Below are 23,062 nucleotides of genomic sequence, written 5' to 3'. Positions count from 1 at the left end.
GAAACAAGTCAGAGGAAATCTTATAAATGTTAGGTTGATTTATAAGCGCTGCGCTGGCAGTTACAGTCTGTTTACAGTGAGTTATCTAACCGAACATACTATACATGGCAATTAGAAGTCATCATGGCAAGAGAAAAACCACAGCTGGCCTGCTGCCGACACAAACAACCAGAAAACTCAAGGGCAACAGGCTGGGGTGGAGGTGGGGTGTGTTTATTATAAAAGAAAAAAAAATTCTATCGGCTTTTTCAGAAGGAAAGGAACAGTCTGCTGGCGGAGGGGACACTAGGAGACAAGTGTTTTAACTCTAGGCCTGTCCTTAGTTCCCCTAAGAGTCAAGTGGAGGGAGACATTGAAACAAACAGGCAATTCTGTAAAGTTAGAAACCCTACAAATCTGATTAAAATCTAAACTTGTTTTGCTTTTAAAAAATTTAATATATCAAAAGGCCCGCTTTAGTGACATGCTAATCCCACCAAAAAAATAACCCCAGTAAACCCCCACCCACCCACCCATCAGTAACAGTGTTCAAGTTGACCAGCCAACTCATACTTCTAACTCGTGTGTGGATTAAGTATACACATCCCCTAAACCTAAGCCTGGGGACAGTGGTGGCAAGTAGTGGCATCCCACCGGCTACCTGTCCAACATCTGCTCCTGAAGAGTGGGCAGGGAAACCCTAAGCAGTAATGAAGCTGAGACCCCAAGATAACCAACTTTCCCGGTACTGCATCCTCACCCCTACCTCAAGAGAGCCTCACTTCTAAACCAAGCCCCTCATCACTCAAACTTGGCACCCAGTGAATAGGATGGTTCTCTCAATTAGAAAGACATATATCCACACATCCATATATATAACTTTTTGTTTTTAACATTTAAATATAAAAATACTACTCTGCTTTGTGTTATAAACGGAGGACCAAGAAATGCCAACTTTTTTCTTCCTTCACAGTAGGGCCATCCATCAGGTGACGCACTGAGCTGTGTTCGCAGAGGGGATGGACGCCCCTACCCCAAGCCAAGGAAGCACAGCACAAGCAACCAACCTTCAACTCCTCACCTGACTTCCATTTGGAACAGAAAGCTGGTTTCCCCTTTAGAAATAACAGCTCTCTACCAACAGTGGAAATGTCAATCCAAGCCGTTGGGCCTGCCCTTTCAACTATCCTGAAGAAAAAAAAAAATGTCCTCTTTCACCATAAGTACACCCGCTTTGTGACAGCTATGCCTACCGGACATGCATACCCGATGAGATGAAGCAGTGGGTTACCCTCCCCCTCCCCCCACTAGAAAGCTAGATAGGAAAGAAAGGGTTGGTGTGTAGAGATTAAGAACTTGACCCCTCTATTCTGACCAACAAAAGCAAGATTAACTGGGCACGAGGAATAAAAAGACCTTGGTATTCCATCCTTTGAGTTACAGTGGGGACAACTGGGAGAGGGAAGATCACTGGAAGTCTAGTCCGCTTAGTTCTTGCATTGGAAGGGTTCGTCACCTGTTTCGTTGAGGAGACACGTGCGGACGATGGCTTCTGTCACCGCATAGGGGTCACAATTGGCAGAAGGCCGACGGTCTTCAAAGTAGCCCTTCTTCTCCTGGCCGACAGTCCGGGGAATGCGGATACTGGCACTGCGGTTGGCAACACCGGCAGAAAAGTCGTTGATGTTGGAGGTTTCGTGGAATCCAGTCAGACGCCGGGTGTTGTCCAGGCCCCCTTGGGATCGTAGGCGCCGATGTGGTACTGGTGCCTCTTGCTCAGTTTGTCAATGGCCTCCTCAATGCACTTCAGACCATTCTCCTCCCGCATGGCCTTGGTGCTGAAGTTGGTATGGCAGCCTGCACCATTCCAGTTCCCTGGAATGGGCTTGGGGTCAAAGGTTGCTATCACCCCAAAGTCTTCGCACACCGGATGCAAGATAAAACGGGCTATCCAAAGATGATCTCCCATTCGGATCCCCTCACAGGGTCCTATCTGGAATTCCCACTGGGCAGGCATAACCTCCGCATTTGTCCCCGTGATCTTGACTCCGGCATACAAGCAGGCCCGGTAGTGAGCCTCCACGATGTCCCTGCCATAGGCCTTGTCTGCTCCCACACCGCAGTAATACGGGCCTTGGGGTCCAGGGAAGCCATTGGAAGGCCAACCAAACGGGTGGCCGTCTGTTCCCATAAGAGTATATTTCTGCTCCATTCCAAACCAGGGGTGCTGGTTGCTCACCATGTCCATTATCCGTTTACAGATGTGCCTCAAGTTGGTCTCTGCAGGCTTCCGGTTATACTTGAAAACTTCACATAGCACCAGCTTGTTGGGGTCTTTGCGGAAGGGGTCTCGAAACATGGCAACAGGATGGAGATACATGTCGCTGTTGGAGCCTTCAGACTGAAAGGTGCTAGAGCCATCAAAGTTCCACTCAGGTAACTCTTCGACACACTTGGGCTCACAGTCCAGGGTACGGGTCTTGCAGTGCAGTCCTTCTCCGGTGCCATCAACCCAGATATACATGGCTTGGGTTTTCTCACCCTGGGGCAGGGACATGTACATTTGCTTGATGCCTTTGTTCAAGTGGGAACTTGCTGAGGTGGCCATGGTGGAAGGTGTTCAGAGCGGTGGCCGGCCGCATGATGGATGGGTGAACAGGCCACGAGAGCGAGGCGAAGAGCGGAGAGGAGATGGGTGTGCTGCTCAGACACTCTGCTCTACTCCCATTCTTGGCTCTGCCAGGTTTCCTTTTTGAATGCTGACTACAAAGGTTAAATAATGCACTTAATTTTCCTATTCATTAAGAAAAATTGTCACAATTATTCTTAGACTCTGTTTAAAATTTTGCCGACTCTTTAGTTTTGGCTGTTTGTTTCAAAGTAATATATGTGAAAGATTTGGAATTTGTTATTCTCCGAAAGTATCCTGCCCTAGATATGGTCTTGAAAGCCGTGAGGACTCAGCAACCTTTGCAGCAACTTTTTGAGGAAAGAAAGTACACAGCAAATCAGCAGCTACTTGGCTGCTCATCATAGACTTCTTTCTCCTTTTACTCAAGCTCAGAGAATCCCTCATTTCTCTAATATGTATTTAGCAAGTATCACAGTCTTAATGAGTACTATGTTTTAATTTATCAGAAATGGAGCTTTTATTACTCAGACTTGTAGCAGGGGATGGAGGTGATAGTTTGTATCTGGTGCCCATTTCACCATTTGATTTTATAATTCTTTTAAGTGTATGGACTGATGCCATTCATTTGTGTGGTTGATGTTAACTTGACCAATTAATTTAAAGTCAGATTGTCAGTAGTTTACACTAATTTTAAAAGCAACAACAGTCAAAATGTAAGAGATATATATTGGAGACATTTGTAAGAACTAGGTGTGGATCCCAGGCCTGCATTTTAAACTTCCTCAAGAATTCAAATAGTCATGAACTTTTTTCATTTTCTTTCATCTGAAAAATGGACAAAAGAAAATTGACCTTTAAAATTTGTAGTAAGCATCAACCAATGACTAAAGAATATGTACTTCTCTCCCCATGGTCAAATGTCCACATGTGGCTGAAATACACATGGGATTATACATAATTATATGATTACCTACTGGAATTTTAATGGAAATAATTACCTTGTTATAAGTTTGAATAATTTTAAAAGTATCATTTTTGAAGTACATTCAGTAATTATTAATTATTTGATGGTCATATGCTCATGTTCTATAACAGATGGCTCTGTCTTCATTCTGACACCATAGGTCCTAGGAATCTGGGTTTTAAAAAAGTTCTACAAGTACTTAACTATGAATAAAGAATAAATCTCATTCTGCTAATTACTCAAATATATCATAAGCAATTCCCAACTCAATGTAAGGTAGCACAAAAAAAGTAATGGCAATCATTAGTAGTGTGAACTCTTTAACTCGATAGAGAAATATTTAATTTAATAAGTTATCACTCCAAGAAAAGTAGTCTGCCATGTATAACCAAAGATAAATTGATAACTCAGGAGGTGTTCCTACCATATTCTAGTTGGAAATACAATTAAAAAGCAGCAAACAATAATGTTGTAGATAATATGTTCTTCATAGTCAATTCTGAAGTTATCATATGGGATAAGGAAATGTGTAGATGATTTCATTCAAGCCAGAAAAAAACACTTTCTATCAAGTATCAGCAGTATTTCCTAATGCAAATAGTAATTACTGAAAGCTAAAACTCGGTCATACTGCATAGAGTTATAGTGAGTAATATAACTCTAACATTGGTTCAAATACTACTACAATTTTGTGTGTGATTTTGTGTGTATGCATCTTCACCTGTGTGTGGCCATGTGTGTATATGCATGTGGAGGCCTGAGGTTGTATTTCTTTAAAAAAATATTTATTTATTTATTTATTTATTTATTTATTTATTTATTTATTATATGTAAGTACACTGTAGCTGTCTTCAGACACACCAGAAGAGGGCCTCCAATTCTATTACAGATGGTTGTGAGCCACCAGATGGTACCTGGGAATTGAAATCAGGACCTCTGGAAGAGCAGTCAGTGCTCTTAACTGCTGAGCCATCTCTCCAGCTTGAGGTTGTATTTCTTGACTAGTCTGCAACTTATACATAGAAACTGTCTTTTGCCAAACTCAAACCTCATTTTTATTTTTATTTTTTTACTTTTTTACTGATCTGGCTAATCAACTTGCTCAGGGAAAAATGCCCCTCCCCCACCTCCCTTTTTGTCTTCATCTCTTCAGTCTTAAAACTACTGACTGTAGACAAACTCACTCGATTTTTTTTTTCCTTGAGTGTTTTGGAGCTCTTAATTTTAGTTATGAATTTGTAAGGCAATTAATTTACTTGCTGAATCATGTTTCTAAATCAAAAGCTTTTCAGCTTTTCGTTTGCCCTAGAATTTCTACAAATCAAATATTTTATGCTATCTTCTTATCAGCCTTTTTATATGGAAAGAATTGGATCCAGGTGCTGTTGGGAAACCAATCCATTAACTACCATTCAGGACTTCAAACACACACACACACACACACACACACACACACACACACACACACACCCTAAAACAACATTATCATCATTGTCCAGTCTTTGAAATCCAAATTCTCTGCCCTCATTTCCATAGCAAGAATACAGATGATGGAAGGAGGTGGTAACATTTCGTCTATGAACATTTGAGTTGGGCTGATATCAGGCTGGATTTTTCTTTTTATAATTATACATTCAATAACAAAATTAATGCAGTGTGTTAAGAATTGTAAAATTAGATTTTTAAAGGTCTGATTAAATTTCATGAGAGCATGAAGAGATGAAGATAACATTATCATAAGGATATGAAATGGATTTTAAACTTCTGACTGAAGAGATCTGGGTGAGACTACCAAGGAAGAAGATGAAGACATTTCTTTCAATGCAAAGGCTCTGCCACTTCACAATATCTGATGTGTTTTCCATAAACCTGTGTCTCCAAGCACACATTTTATTTGGCTTTTCTGAATTCACAGCCAGTCTCTCTCAGTCTTTTTAAAGCCATGTACTTCCGGATTCAAATTATCTCAAAATTTATATCACACACACATACAAAAAGCTATAGCATCTATGTTCATGCATGTGACACCAGAAAGCCACATAAACTCTTTAGAATGGTAGATATAAAACACAAGAAAAACTGTCTTTTCCATCCGTTCATATTTTTACCTAAATGGAAGAGTGGAAAATCATACCATGGCCAGTCTTGGTATTATTAAATTTATTTTAGTCTGAGTATTAGAGATAATTTGGAGAAAGGTTGAAATGCATATTTAATTATTGACTGGATGTGAGTGGAACAAGGAGATCTGAATTTGACATCTGAATTTAAAATTTTAGTAATGGAGATCATGTGAGAGAGGACCTAAAGGGACTTTGAAAGAAAGAGACAGTTTAAAAATATTGATGTAAATACTTCTAAAGAAACCTTAACATTTCTCAGGAAATGTTTATACTCTGGAGTCACCACTTGGTATAACTACCATTGTGTCATTAATTATGCTGTCATTCCTATATTAGGTTATAGGAGTTCCAAAGATTGATGAAGGTCTCTAAAGTTTGGCTTGTCCAACAGCATTAGTTTTGCCTATGCCAGGTTGATAAGATGGTGCAGAAAGAGGCTAGCAGGAGAGCCTATTACTGCCCATTGGTGAATGAATTTCTTTTTCCATGATGCCATCTGTTGCACAGATAACTCTGGGTCATGACACATAGAATGGCAGCTGTGTGTGCACATTGCTATGGGTTCTTAATCCCATGTTTCTCACCACTGGTGCCAGTAGCTGATGCTTGTGTAGCTGTCTGCTATGAAGAACCCAATAGATACTAGCTCAGCAGGATTGTCTCTGTAAGTTCCCATGACAGAAACTAAAGAGAAAAGACAATTTTATGTTTCAAGGAACTAGAAACAATCTCTAATTTGCTTTTCAAATTTGTTTTCTTTTAGAGAAGAATTTGTTGAAAATAAAGTTTATTTGAGCGTATAACCTCTGTAACCTTGGTGTTCACTTGTCCAGTCATAGCTGTACATTGTTTATTGGAGAAACAACTCAAATAGTGACTATGTACATTTTCTTTAATGAATACTTACTCTGCAATTTTGAAAAATTCATAATACCAATCTTAAAACTTTAGCAAGAGAAAATATTTTTAAATATACAAAGCTTGTGTTCTAATCTGACAACAGAAAGAATAATTTCCATCCTCCATTCAGAGGTTTGTAGGAGATGAACAGACAGCTATTATGCATTTATGTCTGTGTCAACCTTTTTGACACAAATATCAATGGTTTTGAAACTGTTGTATTACCTTTTTAAGTGGTCAATATATTGTCTGTTACTGTAAATAATCATATGTAGATTCATTTAACCTTATTGGTATGATTCTTATTATCTGACTTTATAGGTTGTTGCTGAGCCAGGTATGGCCTTGGTAGTGACAGAGTGACTTGGTTCAGCCTCTGGGGTGGGCCCGGGTGTGAGCCTCTGTGAGTGTTGAGGCATTCTCCACACTACAGAGGCATTGCATAGGGATACCTTAGCTCTCAAAAGATCTAAAAGATTTGGTGCAGACTTGATATTGGGAAGCACAGCCTTAATAGGTGTGATTACTACTTTTGCCTTCTCCACTCCACCCTTAGTTAAAGAAAGTCACTCAGCACATCATGTAGATCAGTTATCAAAAAAAAAAAATGTGTCAATAGCACTCAGGATCCAGGAAAATATTGACAGGGAACTTCAGGATAGACTTAATGCTTTAGAGGAAGCAGTCGTATTTATGGGGAATCAAATTCAACATGCTAAGTCAGGGTTTAAGTACAATGCCATTCATTGTTCCACTGGGTTTGTGTTACTCCCTTGGAATATAATACCTCTGAACATGACTGATCTAAACATCAGTTTCATTGAAAGGGGCTTTGCAGCAATTCTAATTTGGACTTGTGTGAGCCCCCGACTCGCCAGCAAGAAAGACGCCACAACAGGATCCTTCTGCACACATTTATTGGGAGAGCTTGATTGCAGAAGCGAAAAGACCCCAAGCCCCAGAACTGGCGCTGCTTATATAGGCCTAGGAGAGGCATGTCTACACCCGATTGGTTATGCTTTCAGTACCTCATTTGCATGCCTCGGGCCAGGCAGTGACTCTGCAAAAAACTCTACTGCACATAATGGCGTATGTGGCTTCCCACAGACTTGGATATATATCCCCTACATCCTAAGATCATGGCTATTAGTAATTCTAGAGTAGAGTTCACGTCTACTGAGGAAGTATCTGCAGCTTTTCCTCTGCTGTGCACAAGTTCACTTCTTTGTCTTCCTGAACAATTTTGCTAATAAATGGAGGAATCACCCTTGGTTTATTCTTACTGGTTTTGTTCCTCCTTCCAGTCAGCATCAAGCAAGTAGAGCATTAAGTAACTACAATCATGATTGAGGTTCACAGTCTTAAATTAAAACAGAAAGAGAGAGACACTGAGCCTGGTGTGGCCCTGTTGGGGACAGAGTGACATAGTTACTGTCTCTGGACAAGGCCCTGGTGTGAGCCTCCATCCATGAGTGTTGATGGCTACTATATGCATAAGACCTGTTTGTATAATACTGTACTTATTTTCTGGATCCACTAGCAGTTGAGGACTTTTTCCTTCTGAGGAATGCCCCACTGTTAAAGTAAGTGACTCCATGATAATTAGAAACAGAATGAGTAGAGAAGTTCAGAGTGTGGCTATGTCTCAGCCAAATGGTAAACTTTGGGACTTTCAGAACAGCCCTTAGAGCTATGGGAAAATGCTCTAAATACATGAGTTCAAAAATATATAATTTCTCAACTATGTAAAAAACAAGAATGCAATATGATTTATATGAGGGGCTTCATAAATCTAAGGAAAGAAAAGCAGTTGCTCAGAGCCATCATGTTAGAAAATTACTAAGAAAGGAGATAAAGAGATTTTTTTTAATGCTTCCAAATGCAGATAGATTCCTGAGTTCAGGATCAGCCTAGGAGAGAGCAAGGTTAGATTCAGGTGGTGGAAGTGGCAAGGTCTCACTCAACTAGTTTATCTTCTGTGTCTAACAAAAACAGACAGGTCTCTGAATTCATTTGCAATGTTATGAGAACATGTGTACTTGGTGTCCCCTAAGAATTAAAAGGCTGGGATGATAGGATCTTATTCATAAGATAATCAAAAGGAAAACCTGAAATAAATAACTAGATTGAAGGGTAAAATAAAAGACTGGATCTGTGTTCTGCAGGAGATGAGCTATCCAGAGAATATTCTAGGATAAAAAGAGAGAATTGTTTGGAGAATAGACATACACACACAAGCAAACAGGACATGGAAAGAGAGATCTATTAGAATAGCAAGCAAGCACATACAGACCATAAGAAGTGTAATAAGAAGAAATGCCCAAATGAGGAGGTATTAACACTACTTAGAAGGGATAAGGAAATAATCACAGGAGGCAGAGAAAAGGAGGGACCTGGGTGGGAGAGAGGAGGGAGAGGGAAAAGGGGGAACAAGATTAGATATGGGGGCAGGGAGGGAACAGGAAAGAAGCCCAGAGAACCAAGAGAATAAATGGAAATAAGCATCCTCGGGCAATGGGAGGTGGGGGTACCCTCTAGAGAGTACCATGGAGGAGAGTCATTCTCAGGATTCATTTCAGGTGACCTTAGCCAAAATGCCCAACATTGGGGAAAGAGAACTTAAAGAATCCACCTCCAGTAAGCTGGTGGCCATAAGTAGAGGGACAGGTTTACTAACCTGCAGTCAAAATTCCTGATCCAGAATTGTTCCTGTCTAAAAGAACTGTAGGGATAAAAATGGAGAAGAGACTGAAGGAAAGGAGGTGTAATGACTGACCCAACCTGGGATCCATCTCATGGGGTGGGGGTGGGGGCACCAAGGCCTGACACTACTATGCTATGATATGCTTACAGATGGGAACTTGGCATGGATGTTCTCAGAGGGGTCCAACCAGCAGATGACTGAGACAGAAGCAGATTCCTACACTCAACCATTGGACTGAAGTCGGAGATCCCTATGGTTGAATTGGGAAAGGACTGAAGAAGCTGAAAGGGAGAGCGAGCCTATAGGAAGACGGAGCAGTCTCAAAAAATCCAGACCCCAGGAAGCTTCCAGAGCTGAGCCACTGACTTCCTAGGATCATACATGGGCTGGTCCAAGGCCCCTGCACATTCTTCCCAGAGCTCTACCTGGTCTCAATGGGAGAAGATGTGCTTAATCTTCAAGAGATTTGAGAACCCAGGGAAGGGGTAGGTTTTATGTGGGGAGAGCACCCTGTCGGAGGCAAGGGGAAGAAGGGATGGGATGAGAAACTGTGGGAAGGAGGACTGAAGGGAAGCAAAGATTGGAATGTAAATAAGTATAATTTAAATTAAAATAAAGAATAACAAAGCAGAATATAGATAGAGAAATCTCCAGAAAGAAAGCAGAAATAGAGAGAAGCAGACTGGAAAAGCTGTATCAAGCAGAAGTTCAACCTGGATCCACAATTTGACTTCGAGTAATTCTTTTCACTGCTCCCAGACACCCCTTTTCTCAGAACTCCTCTCCAGGCTGAGGCTGGTCCTTGGCCAGTTGTCATCATTAAGGTACTGAATACCAGTCACTGTGTGCACATTGACAGCATCTGTTTACATAAGAAAACAGCTGGACACTCAGAGGGTCTACCTCACTAGCCACTGCCCAGTAGGGCCAGTGAACAAAGACGGTATTGACTGGGGCTGACACATCTTCGAGCAGTGAATCAGAAATTGGAGGATCAAAGTAAAGAATCTTTTTTTTTTTCATGAATTTGCAGGAATTCTCAAAACTTATATATATATATATATATATATATATATATATATATATATAGAGAGAGAGAGAGAGAGAGAGAGAATTTAAAATAGTACAGAGATTTAACATCTTTAAGTTCCCGGTATCTGGGATCACATTCTTGGCAGGCAATGCATTAGGTAGTAAGAGGATGAACACTGGTTCTCTTTTCCTTCTAGGACATCAATTATCTTCCTGAGTTTTGTATAACATAAACTGCTTTCTAAAACAGGGGCTATACAATAGCTTAATTTTATTTTCAAATATAATTGTATGGTGTGGTAAGATCAACCTACAGTGGGTATCACCAATTCCTAGGCAGGAGCTTCAGAAATGTGTATGTATGGAAATGGTACTGAACATGGATAGGTGTGCGTGTACTTAATATTTATTTATCTGTTCTTGATCGTGTGCGTGATTAGTTGTTTCAAGTTTTAGTCTTGACTTTCCTGCAGTGATAGAATATAATCATGTGATATAGATATCACTAGAGTATAATCTAGTGATAGAATATAACATTGGAATCAATTTGAATAAATATTTTCTCCCTAAAGTTGCTTTTGTAGGGTATTTTATCACAGTAATTAAAAATGAAAGTTGGCTAACAGCCCTGCTAAGTCTCATTAAAATAAGCTCTAGTACTTCATCTAGCAGATGTTTCAGAGGTAACCTTGTGGTGTTTAAATTGGGTGTCAGACCATCATGGATACATTTGCATTTCTCTGTCACTAACTTTTGCAATTTTCAAGACTTTTTCCTAATCTCACAAATAATTACGAATTCAAAAAATTTTTCTTACATTTAGTTTGGAATAGATAAGTTACCAAATTAATGTACATCAATATCTAGTAAGCCATAAAAGTGCTAACACCAATATTTGCTGAACAAATATTTTCCTAAAGTTCCCAAGCATGTGATATTTCCTATTACAGTCCTCTGCAGCAGAAATCTTCATCATTGCATAGACTGCCCTGAAACATGAACACTTACAGTGCTGTAGACATAGAAGAATAGATATTCCCCATGATTCCTTAGAACAATCACTGGGAAACATTTGAAAACCTGTAATATCTGTAATAGAGAATACTAAGTGAATCTAAATGATTTTTAAAGTATTAAGTGACCAGTAAACTTGAATTTGTTCATTTGGATTTATTGAATAGGAATTATATATAATTAGTACTTAATAGTTGCCAGAGATACCTAGTATGCATTTCATTCTCCTGAGTAACATATTTTTAGAGCCATGCTCTGAAGCATGGGAAGTGAGCTCAGCATTACTTTCTCAGAGTTGAGATGAAGGATGTATAAGACTTTGCTTCAAATGCCAGTTTAAATTTAGTTAAGGAGAACTATTTAAGGTACTGTATTTTACAGCTTTAATTAAATACATAATTAAGCATGATGCCATTACCATTTGTCCTTGTAAATCCTTCACAGGAAGAACTTCTTTCACACTATTGAACATTCCTTACCATTAACATGATGAACAATAATGATTTTTGTGTGTTATTTTAATTTTACACATAATTGAAATCAACAACAGCTTGACTTCCAACCTATTTCTGAATCTGCATTGATGCAACTTTTGTCCACTCTCCTTTATCTTCTCCCCTGGAAATCTTGATTGCTTAAACACAATGCTACTTTCTGGATTTTAAAATGACTGGACTCACTCAGTTCAGACACATCCATTCTGTCTTGATGGCCTGATGTATAGCCTTCAAAATAGCAGTACTGAAGTGTGTACTGGAAAGAAAATCCAATATGCACCAAGGGATTTTAAATTTGATGTCCAGTCCTGATTCTGAGCACCAGAAGAAAGCAATGTCTTTGGTTTTCCAATGATCTTTCTGGGTAGAAGACCAAGTTCATTTTCTAAGAAATATTTTCTTGTTGCCAGTAACACAATGATGGTATACTCTGGGACAAAGTAGCAGCAAAGCCAAACACAGTAGGGAATGGCCTGCTCCTGAGGAAGGAGTATATTATACTCCAAGTCAGTTGCACATTGCCTTTGCTGAGTCCCGAGAACACCCAGGAAAAAGAAAAGGAAATCCCTATTGCTTCAGCTACCCAGTTCTGGGACAGAGTGATTTATGTATAGACAGTACTTTCCCCTGTTGTCATGTTTATTGGGTAAGGTTTGAATAATTTTGAAACTTTATATTTCAGATTTGTGTACCTGATCCACCTTTTTATTCTAAATTGGACTGAAGGGAAAATAAAGGTTATGCGGTTAATTGAAATTCCTTCTATTAATAATTAGCAAAGGTTGGTACAACATGTTTTAAGCATTCTGGGCATTCTTTGTTTATGCTGACTCATGAGTGATTTTTCATTGCATTGATGATAACTGATTTTCTGTGCTAGACCTCTATATCCTCATCTATTATAAGAGAATGCATATCTATTCTAAGAGGCTGCATATTATCAATGGTAATTTTTGCCATATAGTAGAAGTATGAATATAAAAATTATATTAAGATACATAGAAGAATATTATCTTTCTATATTCAGAAAATAAAGATAGAATCATTTTGTTCCAAACCCAGATATGTTTTATTGTGATTGTAAATTAGCTTTAAAAAGTATTTTTGTGAAAAAAAATTTGGGGGAACAGTTCTTTCATAAGAAACATCTGTAAAATTCCTTTTGATCTACTGGGAAGACTGTTATTGTGAACTCTGAGTGTAAAGACCAACACAGTTCTGCTAGTGTAAGAGTCTGGCAGTGAACTATTGGTTTCTTGATGGTAGTGATGGTGAAGATATAGCAAAGCTGACTATATGGAGTGAGCAGAGGTAGTGATAGTGGAGATATAGCAAAGGTGACTTTATGGAGTGAGCAGAGAACATTTTGGTGTGGCCCTGGAACCATCGCCAAGGGAAACCTCACTTTTATGTGGTACTCTATGAAGTAGCATTTACAGGGGGTGGACAGGTCTGCACCATGTCCTCTGTGTGTTATGGCTTCCAGTTAAGTGCTTTTATGAGATTCAAGTGGTTGTGAATGAGTGAGTCTCTGATTCTTGTCTTTTGGGTTCCTTTCTTTTTATTAGTTTGTCCTGTTCAACTTTGATGTCATAGTTTCTGTTTATTTCATTTTGTTATATTTTTATAGTATCTCTTAGTAGCCTGATCTTTTCATACACAAACAAACAAACAAACAAAAATGGATCCAGATGGGAGTGAAGATGGGGAAGATTGGAGAGGAATAGAGAAAGGAAAAAACATAATCAGAATATATTATTTGAGAAAAGAATCTATTTTCAATTAATTGGGAAACATGTTTTAAGCCATGGAGGTAACTACACTAATTTACTGACATAAAACTTTAAAAAAGATACATATAAATTATCTAGGAGCAAACAAACTTAAGAGACACTGGCATGTGTGTATTGAGCATGAAGTGCATAGTGTGACAAAAACTGAAGCTAAGAAAACTTTCTTTCAAACACTGGAAGAAGTCCAGAATTTCTGGTCCATCAGCCACACAAAGCTGGGTCTCATTTGATTGTACATTAAGTATAAGGTTTAAGACCAAGGTTTTCACAAGATTCAGACTTCATTTTTCTGCTTTGTGTTCTCAACACCCTTTCGTATTCAACTGGACCATGTAGAAAATAGAGCTTATGCAGCTAATTCTAAATATCAGGAAGGTACAATACATTTTAGAATATATTTAGTATATTATATTTTAGATATAATACATGTGGTATATTTAGTTTATGCATGTCCCAAATATTGTATGACACAAATAATAGAAATAAATGAAAATGGAATTATGTCTTTTCAAGCTTCAGAAAGTCAAATATTACAAGACTTACTATATTTTTTTATTTTTAAGTATGAAAACCCTTTTGGCACACTGAACCTGGTTTCTAAGATATCATCAGAACAGAGACTCCCTTGCTCTGATTACAATTTTCTGCATCTAAGTTAAGCAAGGAGATGGTTAAAAGATGCCTGCAGGGAATTCTGCAGCTCTATGTTCTATGGGCATGTTTTTGGTGTAGAGGATGATGTAATCATTTGAAGGTAACTATGCTTAACATGTTACTGTATTCATTGTGGTGTTGAGCACACATGGAACACATAGTGTTTACCTTTTATATTTCTCCATAAGTCTGGAAACAATATCACGTTCAAAATGCGAAAATTAAGGTTTAGATACTAAATAGAGGTTTTTTTTTCCTTTCAGAATTATAAATAAATGGGCATTTCAGGATTTAATTTACATTCTTTCAAACCTCTCCTACTTTGAGTACTTTTAATACTTTGGGACTTTCTTTAAAGATTCCTTTGATATGTGAAATGAATAGGTAGTAGACAATGATGAAGTAGATAGACATAAAATGAGATAATATATAATACTTACAGAATGATTGTTGACATGTAATTATAAATTTTCACTAGTTTAGGTACTACTGAAAGACATTTTTATCCTTTTGCAAAATCATTGATGTTACTCTGCTTTTAAAATGGAGTTTCAAGGTTTTCTGCCTAAGGAGATGAGTGTCAGAATCTCCAATAACTGCTTGATTGTGTGATGGATGACCTGTGCAGGCACCGAGATGTACTTTCCAGTAAGTTTATAATCACATTTAGGCCTCATTCCACTGTACGTACCACATAGATTTTAGACGAGGTTCTTGCAAAAGTGCTACCCAGTCATTCTTTGCACTTAAGTTGAAGGGGAAAGCTGTAAGTCTCACTAAAGCATGACATTTTCAAGCATATAGTCATGATATATATTTTTTCACAGTTTTCCTCTAACACTTAACAGGTCAGTAGGTACGATATTGTGGAGACAGAGGACTTTAGTATAATGCAAGTGATTTAAAAAGCAGATTGATAGCTATCCTCATGAATTGGGAAACAGGCAATAACCAAAATAGCAATGAAGCAAGATTTTACCTCTTCTTGTTTTAAAATATTTATTCTTATGTTTATTGACATGCACTTTCCCAAACACACGTTTTTTTTTCTTTAGATACCCTAGCTTTTATTTAAACATTTTTTATATAATGTATTTTGATCATGCTTTTCCTTCCCTATACTTTCCCCATATGCTTCTAACTTCCCTCCCTACTCAACTTCATATTTGTTCTTTCTCAAGAGTGAAAATCCAAACACAATAATAACCCCACCCCCCAAAAAACAAAGAAATATGATGAAAAATGCCAATCATGATGAAACTAAAGCACCCAGGCTCAAAAGACAAACAAACAATCAAGGAAGCAAATAAACAAACTATGGCATCTATTTTGTGTTGGCCAACTACTTCTGAGCACAGGACCTGCCCTGGAATATGGCTGACATAGTGCCATTCCACTGGAGGAAACTGACTTTTCCTTTTTAGGCAGGTATTGTTTGTAAAGATCTTGGTTAGGCAATGGGCTTTGTGAACACTTTGGCATTTAGGTACTGAGACCTCATCTGGCTTGGACCTTTGCAGACTGTTTTCCATGCTGCCAGTCTCTGTGAGTTCAGTTGTGCACCAGTCCTGGTGTATCTGGAAGGTTCACATAACATTTTTCAAAGGGCCTTTCATGCTAATTGTTCCTCCCCATATCTCCCTTTTACCCTGATCTCCCATTGCCCTATATATTTCATTAATTAGCATAGCATTGTGTACAATATATCTGGGAAATACATGAGTTTAGCTTCCTGTCCAATTGAAAAAGTGTATGCAGGAAAATATCTTGAAAGAATAAAGAAAGGGCCTTGAAACACAAGAGAGAGAACTTTCTATCTCCAAGGTGTTCGCCATCTTTTCACTCTAGCATATAACAGTCACAATTCTTTTACCTGTGGTCTTTACAGTTCTAAAGGAGAAAAAGCTTCAGAGGCATCAGTCGGGAGACAGTAGCACTCAGATCACCAAGCAAGAATCCTTACGATAGTATTTGATGAAGTGTAGAGCTAAGACATTTGGACAGGTGGAGGTTGTATAAGTGGCAGCTGTGTGACTTTTCTTGTGGGGACATTTAGAAACATTTATTCTTCCCAGTAGGGCCTCAACAAGAGATGAAGCAAGCAGTCTACCAAAGTTTAGACTAGTGAGCCAGTGAGTTTATTGGGGTTACTTCCAGGAGCATGCATGACTCAAAGGCAGTAAAGCTAAGCTCAAGATGAATGAAGCCTCATAAACCTGAATCCTGGAACTTTCTGAACAACTTGCAGTACACAGCCACCTAGAGTGTCTTCTCTCCTCAGCAGCTATGGCTTCAGGACACAGTCTTCTGTGGCTTGCTCCTTCATGAATAATATTTACATAATAGCCAATACTGATTTCATTGTCGATAATTTAAAGAAGCAGCTTGCTTTCACCATCTTGCACAAAGCTGGCTACGTTTAGAGTCTAACAACAGAAGTGTGTAATTCTAACTGTGAGATGCCAAGATATCCCTGAATGAAAGCATACCGAGCAGATGTCTTCTTAATGTGTGTTGTTGAAATGGGTAGAGTCATGTCTAGTACCCATGTCCTCAGACCCATCAGAATGATAAAGCCTTTCCTATACAGATCAGACGCAGAATTGGTAAGGCATTTCTCTGGCTCAAGCGCAAATGTTGACAATGTGTACAACAAACATGAGTGTTTACAAAGGATTGATGAATGTGTGCAAAAACTAGCAACTGTAGTTTTCTTCTCCAGGAGGTTTTTGGTGTAGATTTAATCCAAAAAAAAACCTCATACTGACACTAGCTAACTCCTTTCCATGGCCTAAACCCAATAAACAAGCTTAGGTTCTGTGGATCTGGGTTGCTGCATAGTTATGACTACTCTATCAGGTTGTTCACAACCAATTCACCAGTTCGCAGGTTTTCTGTGTTGTCTGTCTTTTCATTCCCTCCCTGCTCCAATCAGGCTTCCTGGACCAAGCTGTGCTGGAAGAAGTATATAACAAAGAATGTCAGAGACTTTAACGTCTCCAATATTTACACACACACACACACACACACACACACACACACACACACACGTAGCAGCAGTTGGTAAAAAGAAAAATAAGACCATGTTTTGAAAGACATAAAGGACGGATTATATATGATGATTTAGATGAAGGAAAGGGAAAGGGGGAAATGCTCCAGTTATATTACAATTTCAAAAATAAAATTTTCAATATTCATTATCTTCCTTTTGGTAGGAAAATATTGTAATTGTTATAGTCATGAATGGATGGATTCGTGTTATTTTGTGCTAATTATACATATTGATGCATCATGTGCATCTGCATTTCTCTATTTTCAGGGTTCTTGAGAGTGCTTCAATAGTGGATGAATGCAAGATAAATATCAGGAAGCATGTTTATGTCACAAATTTGTTTGTAAAATGATTATAATTCAGGTGTTCAGTATCCAAGAAGCAGACCCTTCCAGCTTAGAAACCTTGAGTAATAGAGAATCTATCTTAAATGTTTCAAAGGACAACTTGTCTTGGTCATCATAGCCAGGGGATTTTGTGGTTTCTAATTAAATGTTATTCTCATATTTGTAGCAGCCAGGAAGCAAACAAACAGACAAACTGGCCTACCAGGCATTTTGGTGTCATGTTGACCCTCCCAACTCAACTGTTGATAAACACTACTCAAGATTTATTTATAAATAAATTTCTCTTATCTATTCAGTCTGTGACCAAATGTCTCCCATGTTCCTGAAGCACGCATGCTAATTATCTCAATGATTTGTATTTTGCCCAGCTAGTGAAAAATGTAGGGCTGACAATTTCCTTCATACTTATGTTGGTATCTGTTCAGTGAAAATATCTGACATATAGCCCTATGCAATACACTACAATCTCAGATTTTAAGAGTGCTTTATTTTGATACATTGCAAAATATTGTTTCTCTGATTTTTTTCTAATATCAAGAGGTAAATATAAAACCTTATATCTATGACAGGTAAGTTCAACCCCTTTGGAAGACTATAACACAGTGAGCGTCGTGATCTGGTTTCTGACTCCAGATGTGTGATCAAAAATCTCGGCTCTTCACTACCTTTTGTTTTTCTGCATAATTCACACTGAGTCTACAGATTCCTATATAGAAAATGTAGTTAGTATAATAGAGAGTGAGAAACACAACTCAAATAACTGACATCACTCTTGGCATATTAGAGAAAAGCATAGTGAGTGTCTAGAACCATGGTGACTTTTTCACACTTCCCACTGCCCCACAACTACATTTCTATTTTAGATGGTGCTTGGACTTTCATGTTCCTAAGACACATCAGCCTTGTCATATAAAGAAACAAGTTATCCTTGTTGAACTCCCGCTAAGCTGAAGACATTTCCATCTCTATCTGAAGGCAAGCATTGGCTCAGACAGCAAACAGGCACCTTACAGCGCTTTGCAACCTGACATCTTGATATTCCCCTGTCCCTGCTCAGTGCAGAGCCCTACAAATCATTTTGAATCCTACAAATGCAATGTAAGTGAAAAGTGCCACTTTCACTCCCCATAGAATTCAAGTGTCTCCATCTTTAATAGACTAACACTCATTCTGCTACCCAGTGATGCCACATAAATATACAAATAATGAGTTTCTTTGACTCTATGGAGATGCTTGGTTTTACTGTTATGGATGTTGAGCACTGTGATTTCCCTGTGGATGCTGGGCTGAGAACAAGTTGTTTCTTCCTCTGTCTTTCTACAGAGCTTCGCCTTTGTGCTTTTGGTAGTTTCCTTTATTCCCACGATTTTGCTTTAGCGTTTTTTTTTTTTTGGTTGTTTATTTTTAGATAGGGTCTCATGTGTCACAGACTATCCTCAAATTTGCTGATGACCTGAACTTTTCTAAAACTCTTGCTGCTATCTTCCGAGTGCTGGATTTACTGCTGTCTTCTGAGTGCTGGATTTACAAGTATACACTAGCACACCTGGTATTAAGCAGTGCTGCGAATGGAGTCCTACTGAGGTCTAGCCTCAGCCTGAGGAGGGTCCTCAGAAAGGCTGGAACGGGAGCAGCACTAATCTAATAATGACTCAGAGTCAGTGGATGCAATCTGTCATGTGCTCTCTCTTTGCCCAAAGACTCTCATCATTCATGCCTCTCCTTTCTGTTTCCTTCTCATTCTTTTGCCTTCCCCCTTCTCGTTTTTTCCCTTCTTCCAACCAGAGAGCCTGAACCATCGTTTTATTGATTAAAGTTACATCAAGGCTTTGAGCATCATTAATAATTATCCTAGAAATCCTTACATTTACATAAATTCTATGAATCCCAGACCATTAGTTGCAACCTCTGCTTCCTTAAAACAGAAGCTAAACACAAAGCAAAAACATATGTCCTTATAGTTTTTACACAGCCTTTTAACAGGTAGCTTGGGCACAGCTCTTGTGGTTTCCTGGTACAGCAGACAGAAGTCTTTAGTAGCTATTTTCAAGTAAGAGTAGAAAGATGACAGACTACTGAGGTAAAATGATTTCTTACAAAGTTTTAAAATGTATTCTAGTAAAGCAGCTAGCTCTCTCTAATATCTCTCTAGGCATCATCATCTCCAATTTTCCACATAACTAGGAGAATGAAGCGCTAACTCAACATATACTCATGCGTCATCGTTTAATTCTCTAGCCTTTATTTCCTCTTCCTGGCCTTGTGTACTCTCCTTCCAATACTATTTGTTTCTAAACCACACACAAGTCTTTCTCATATAAAATAAACCCATTTATCATTTGCTTGCTTTCTATAGATTCTTTTCCTATCCATGGCTTTTCCTTATTTTATTAGTTAATTTATTTTACTACACTCCATATTTTATTACCCCCACACTCTCCCCTATCCACTCTCCAACTTTTCCACATCCCATACCTACTCCTCACCCACCTGTCTCCACATGAATGTCCCTACCACCCACCTCACCTGACCTCTGAACTCCCTGGGGCCTTTAATCTCTTGAGGGTTAGGTGCATCATCTCTGAATGAACCCAGACCCTGAAGTTCTCTACTATATGTGTGTTGGGAGCCTCATATCAGCTGGTGTTTACTGCCTGTTTCGTAGTCCAGTGTTGGACAGATCTCAGGGGTCCAGATTAATTGAGACTGCTGGTCCTCCTACAGGATCGCCTTTCTCCTCAGCTTCTTTCAGCTTTTCCTAATTCAACAACAGGGATCAGCTGCTTCTGTCCATTGGTTGTGTGAAAATATCTGCATCTGACTCTTTCAGCTGCTTGCTGAGTCTTTCAGAGGGCAGTCATGATAGGGCTCTTTTTGTGAGCACTCTATAGCCTCAGTAGTAGTGTCAGGCCTTGGGACCTCCCCTTGAGCTAGATCCCACTTTTGGGCCTGTCACTGGACCTTCTTTTCCTCGGGCTCTTTTCCATTTCCATTCCTGTAATTCTTTCAGAAAGGAACAATTATGGATCAGAGTTGTGACTGTAGGATGGCAACCCCAAACCTCACTTGATGTCCTGTCTTCCTGCGGGAGGTGGGCTGTATAAGTTCCCACTCCCTACAGTCTTGGAGTTCCTCTAAGGTCCCTCCCTTTGAGTCCTGAGTCTTTCACCTCCCAGGTCTCTGGTGCATTCTGGAGGATCCTCCCAACCTCCTATCTCCCAAGGATGCCTATTTACATTCTTTCTGCTGCCACTCAGGGCTTCAGTCCTTTTCCCTAACCCAATACCAGATCAGGTTCCCCTCTCCTCCCCACTCACCCCTCCCTCTGTCCACTTTCCCTCCAAGGTCTCTCCCTCCCTCCCTCCTTCCCTCCCTTCCTCCCTACTTCTGATAACTTTCTTCTCTCTCCTAAGTGGGACTGAGGCGTCCTCACTTGGGCACTTCAGCTTGTTGACCTTTTCTTCTAGAGATCACATTAATTCTCTATCCTCAGTGTCCCCAAGTTCACCCTAGCTAATTATTGCAGCAGTCATTGGTCTGCATTGAAGGGTACATGCATTTCCTCATAATTCTAAATTCAAAGCCAAATCTGGCAATGAAATATTTCTATAAATGACCAGGTAGACTTTTATGGCCTCTGTGGTTGGGTTTTCTAGATCCTTTTGCATGGCCCTAAAGGCCAAGTAGAAGACCTATTCCTTGTCCTCCACAGCCTCCTGACCACCTCAATTCCTCATTCCTGAAAACTGTATCCTTTTCATTTTTTATGGACTGATTAGCTCTCAGTAATGGGGGAAGTATATTCCCCATAAAGAAAGATTGAAAGTAAAATAGAAGAGAAGAGGATCCGTTTCAGTGCACCAGCAGTCATCAGCACATATGGAGATAGTGAGGATCAAAGGCCTGGTGATGCTCCAGGGGCAGGAACTGTATTACACCTCCCCTTACCCAGCCATGCTGGACCTGGCAGGGTCCCAGGGCAGCATGACTTCTAGGAAAGCACACTACCAACAAGTTACATCCTGATTTGTGCTTCAATTTTCTAAAGAGAATGTTTTTCTTCACTTGATTTCTAAAATTTCTTTTCTTTATTAGGATATACATACTGACATCAAATTTGATTTGGTCATTTTTGGTGTAAATCCTACGACTATTTTACAATTTTAACTTGAGGTATGTATGAATACTTTAATGCTTTCCCTTACAAACGTTATTTATTTCGTTTCATATGTATGTGTTTTTTCTGCATATATGTATGGGAGCTGCATGTGTACAGAAGTCAGAAGAGGGTTGACAGTGGGGAGCCACCATGTAGGTGCTGGGAGTTGAACTCAGGCCCTCTGCAGAAATGGTCAGAGCCTTCTTTTTAGCCCAAAACTTTTTAAAATTTACATCCCAGTGGTTTAAGGACCTTCTGTGACAGCAGTCATGTTGCAAGGTAGTTTTACAACGTGAACACTCACAGATGTTTCTTCTTGCCCTTCTGGAAGCTTTCCTCTAGTCTGTGGGTTGATGGGAATAATGAAAGGCTTTGCAATACTTTCAATTTTCAAAAGGAAATGTGTAAATGAAGATTTAAGCTAGTAGACTCTTGTTCTTGCTCACATTTATCCTTGTGCTTGCAGCTTCTTGCTCCCCGTTGTGTGTTACCTCAGCGGGTTGCTTCTTACACTGTTTCCTTATTGCTCAGCAGTATTGTGCTGAATGTCTGTAAAACACTTTTTTAAAGCCAATTTGGGTTTCACTTATTATTGGATGAAATTGCCATAGACTGCAGCATGCAAGCATAGTGTGGACATATGTTTTCATTTGTTTCAGGTAAACACTTGCCAGTGGAATAGCCTTTATCCATCCTGAGATATCATTTACATTTGAAGAGACTGCCAGGTTGTTTTCTAAAGGTGCCATTTTCAGTATAAAAGTGTTGCCAGGTGCTGGAGTTCTTGCTTCTCTGGCAGAGGATTTGAATCAGTTTCTCAACATCCATGAGGAATGCCTCATAACTGCTAATAGCTTCTGTACAAGGAGCCTCTTGCACACACAAAACTCATATTCATCCCTTCACTTATATACGTATTCCAGAAAAAATATAAAAACAATTTAAATTTTTATCATTCTAACAGTACATGTTCATGTCTCTTTGTATTTAAATGTTACTTAACAAATAATAATGAGTGTATTTGTGGTCATTTAACATTTTGTATTCTTTGGCAAAGAATTTATTCAGATGTGTTGGACCTGGTTCTAAGTTTTCCTTGTGCTTCACTCAGAAAACCTGTGCCTTTTCAGGAAAGCTGCTTTCTCACTTTACAGCCAGGTGAATTGTGGCTTCCTCATCAGTGAGAGTGAGACAGCCTGAGTACCAAGCTGC

At 39.1% G+C, this 23,062-nt stretch overlaps 1 pseudogene; it reads right to left on the bottom strand.

The window, feature by feature from the left end:
* Positions 1–1,377: 1,377 nt before the first annotated feature.
* On the bottom strand, positions 1,378–2,714 carry LOC110307419 (glutamine synthetase pseudogene; annotated as a pseudogene).
* Positions 2,715–23,062: the final 20,348 nt, after the last annotated feature.

Source organism: Mus caroli, unplaced genomic scaffold (genome assembly GCF_978045245.1).
Source record: "Mus caroli unplaced genomic scaffold, Mus_caroli_1 scaffold_14, whole genome shotgun sequence".
Taxonomy (NCBI): domain Eukaryota; kingdom Metazoa; phylum Chordata; class Mammalia; order Rodentia; family Muridae; genus Mus; species Mus caroli.
This window is presented reverse-complemented; position numbering and strand designations above follow the sequence as displayed.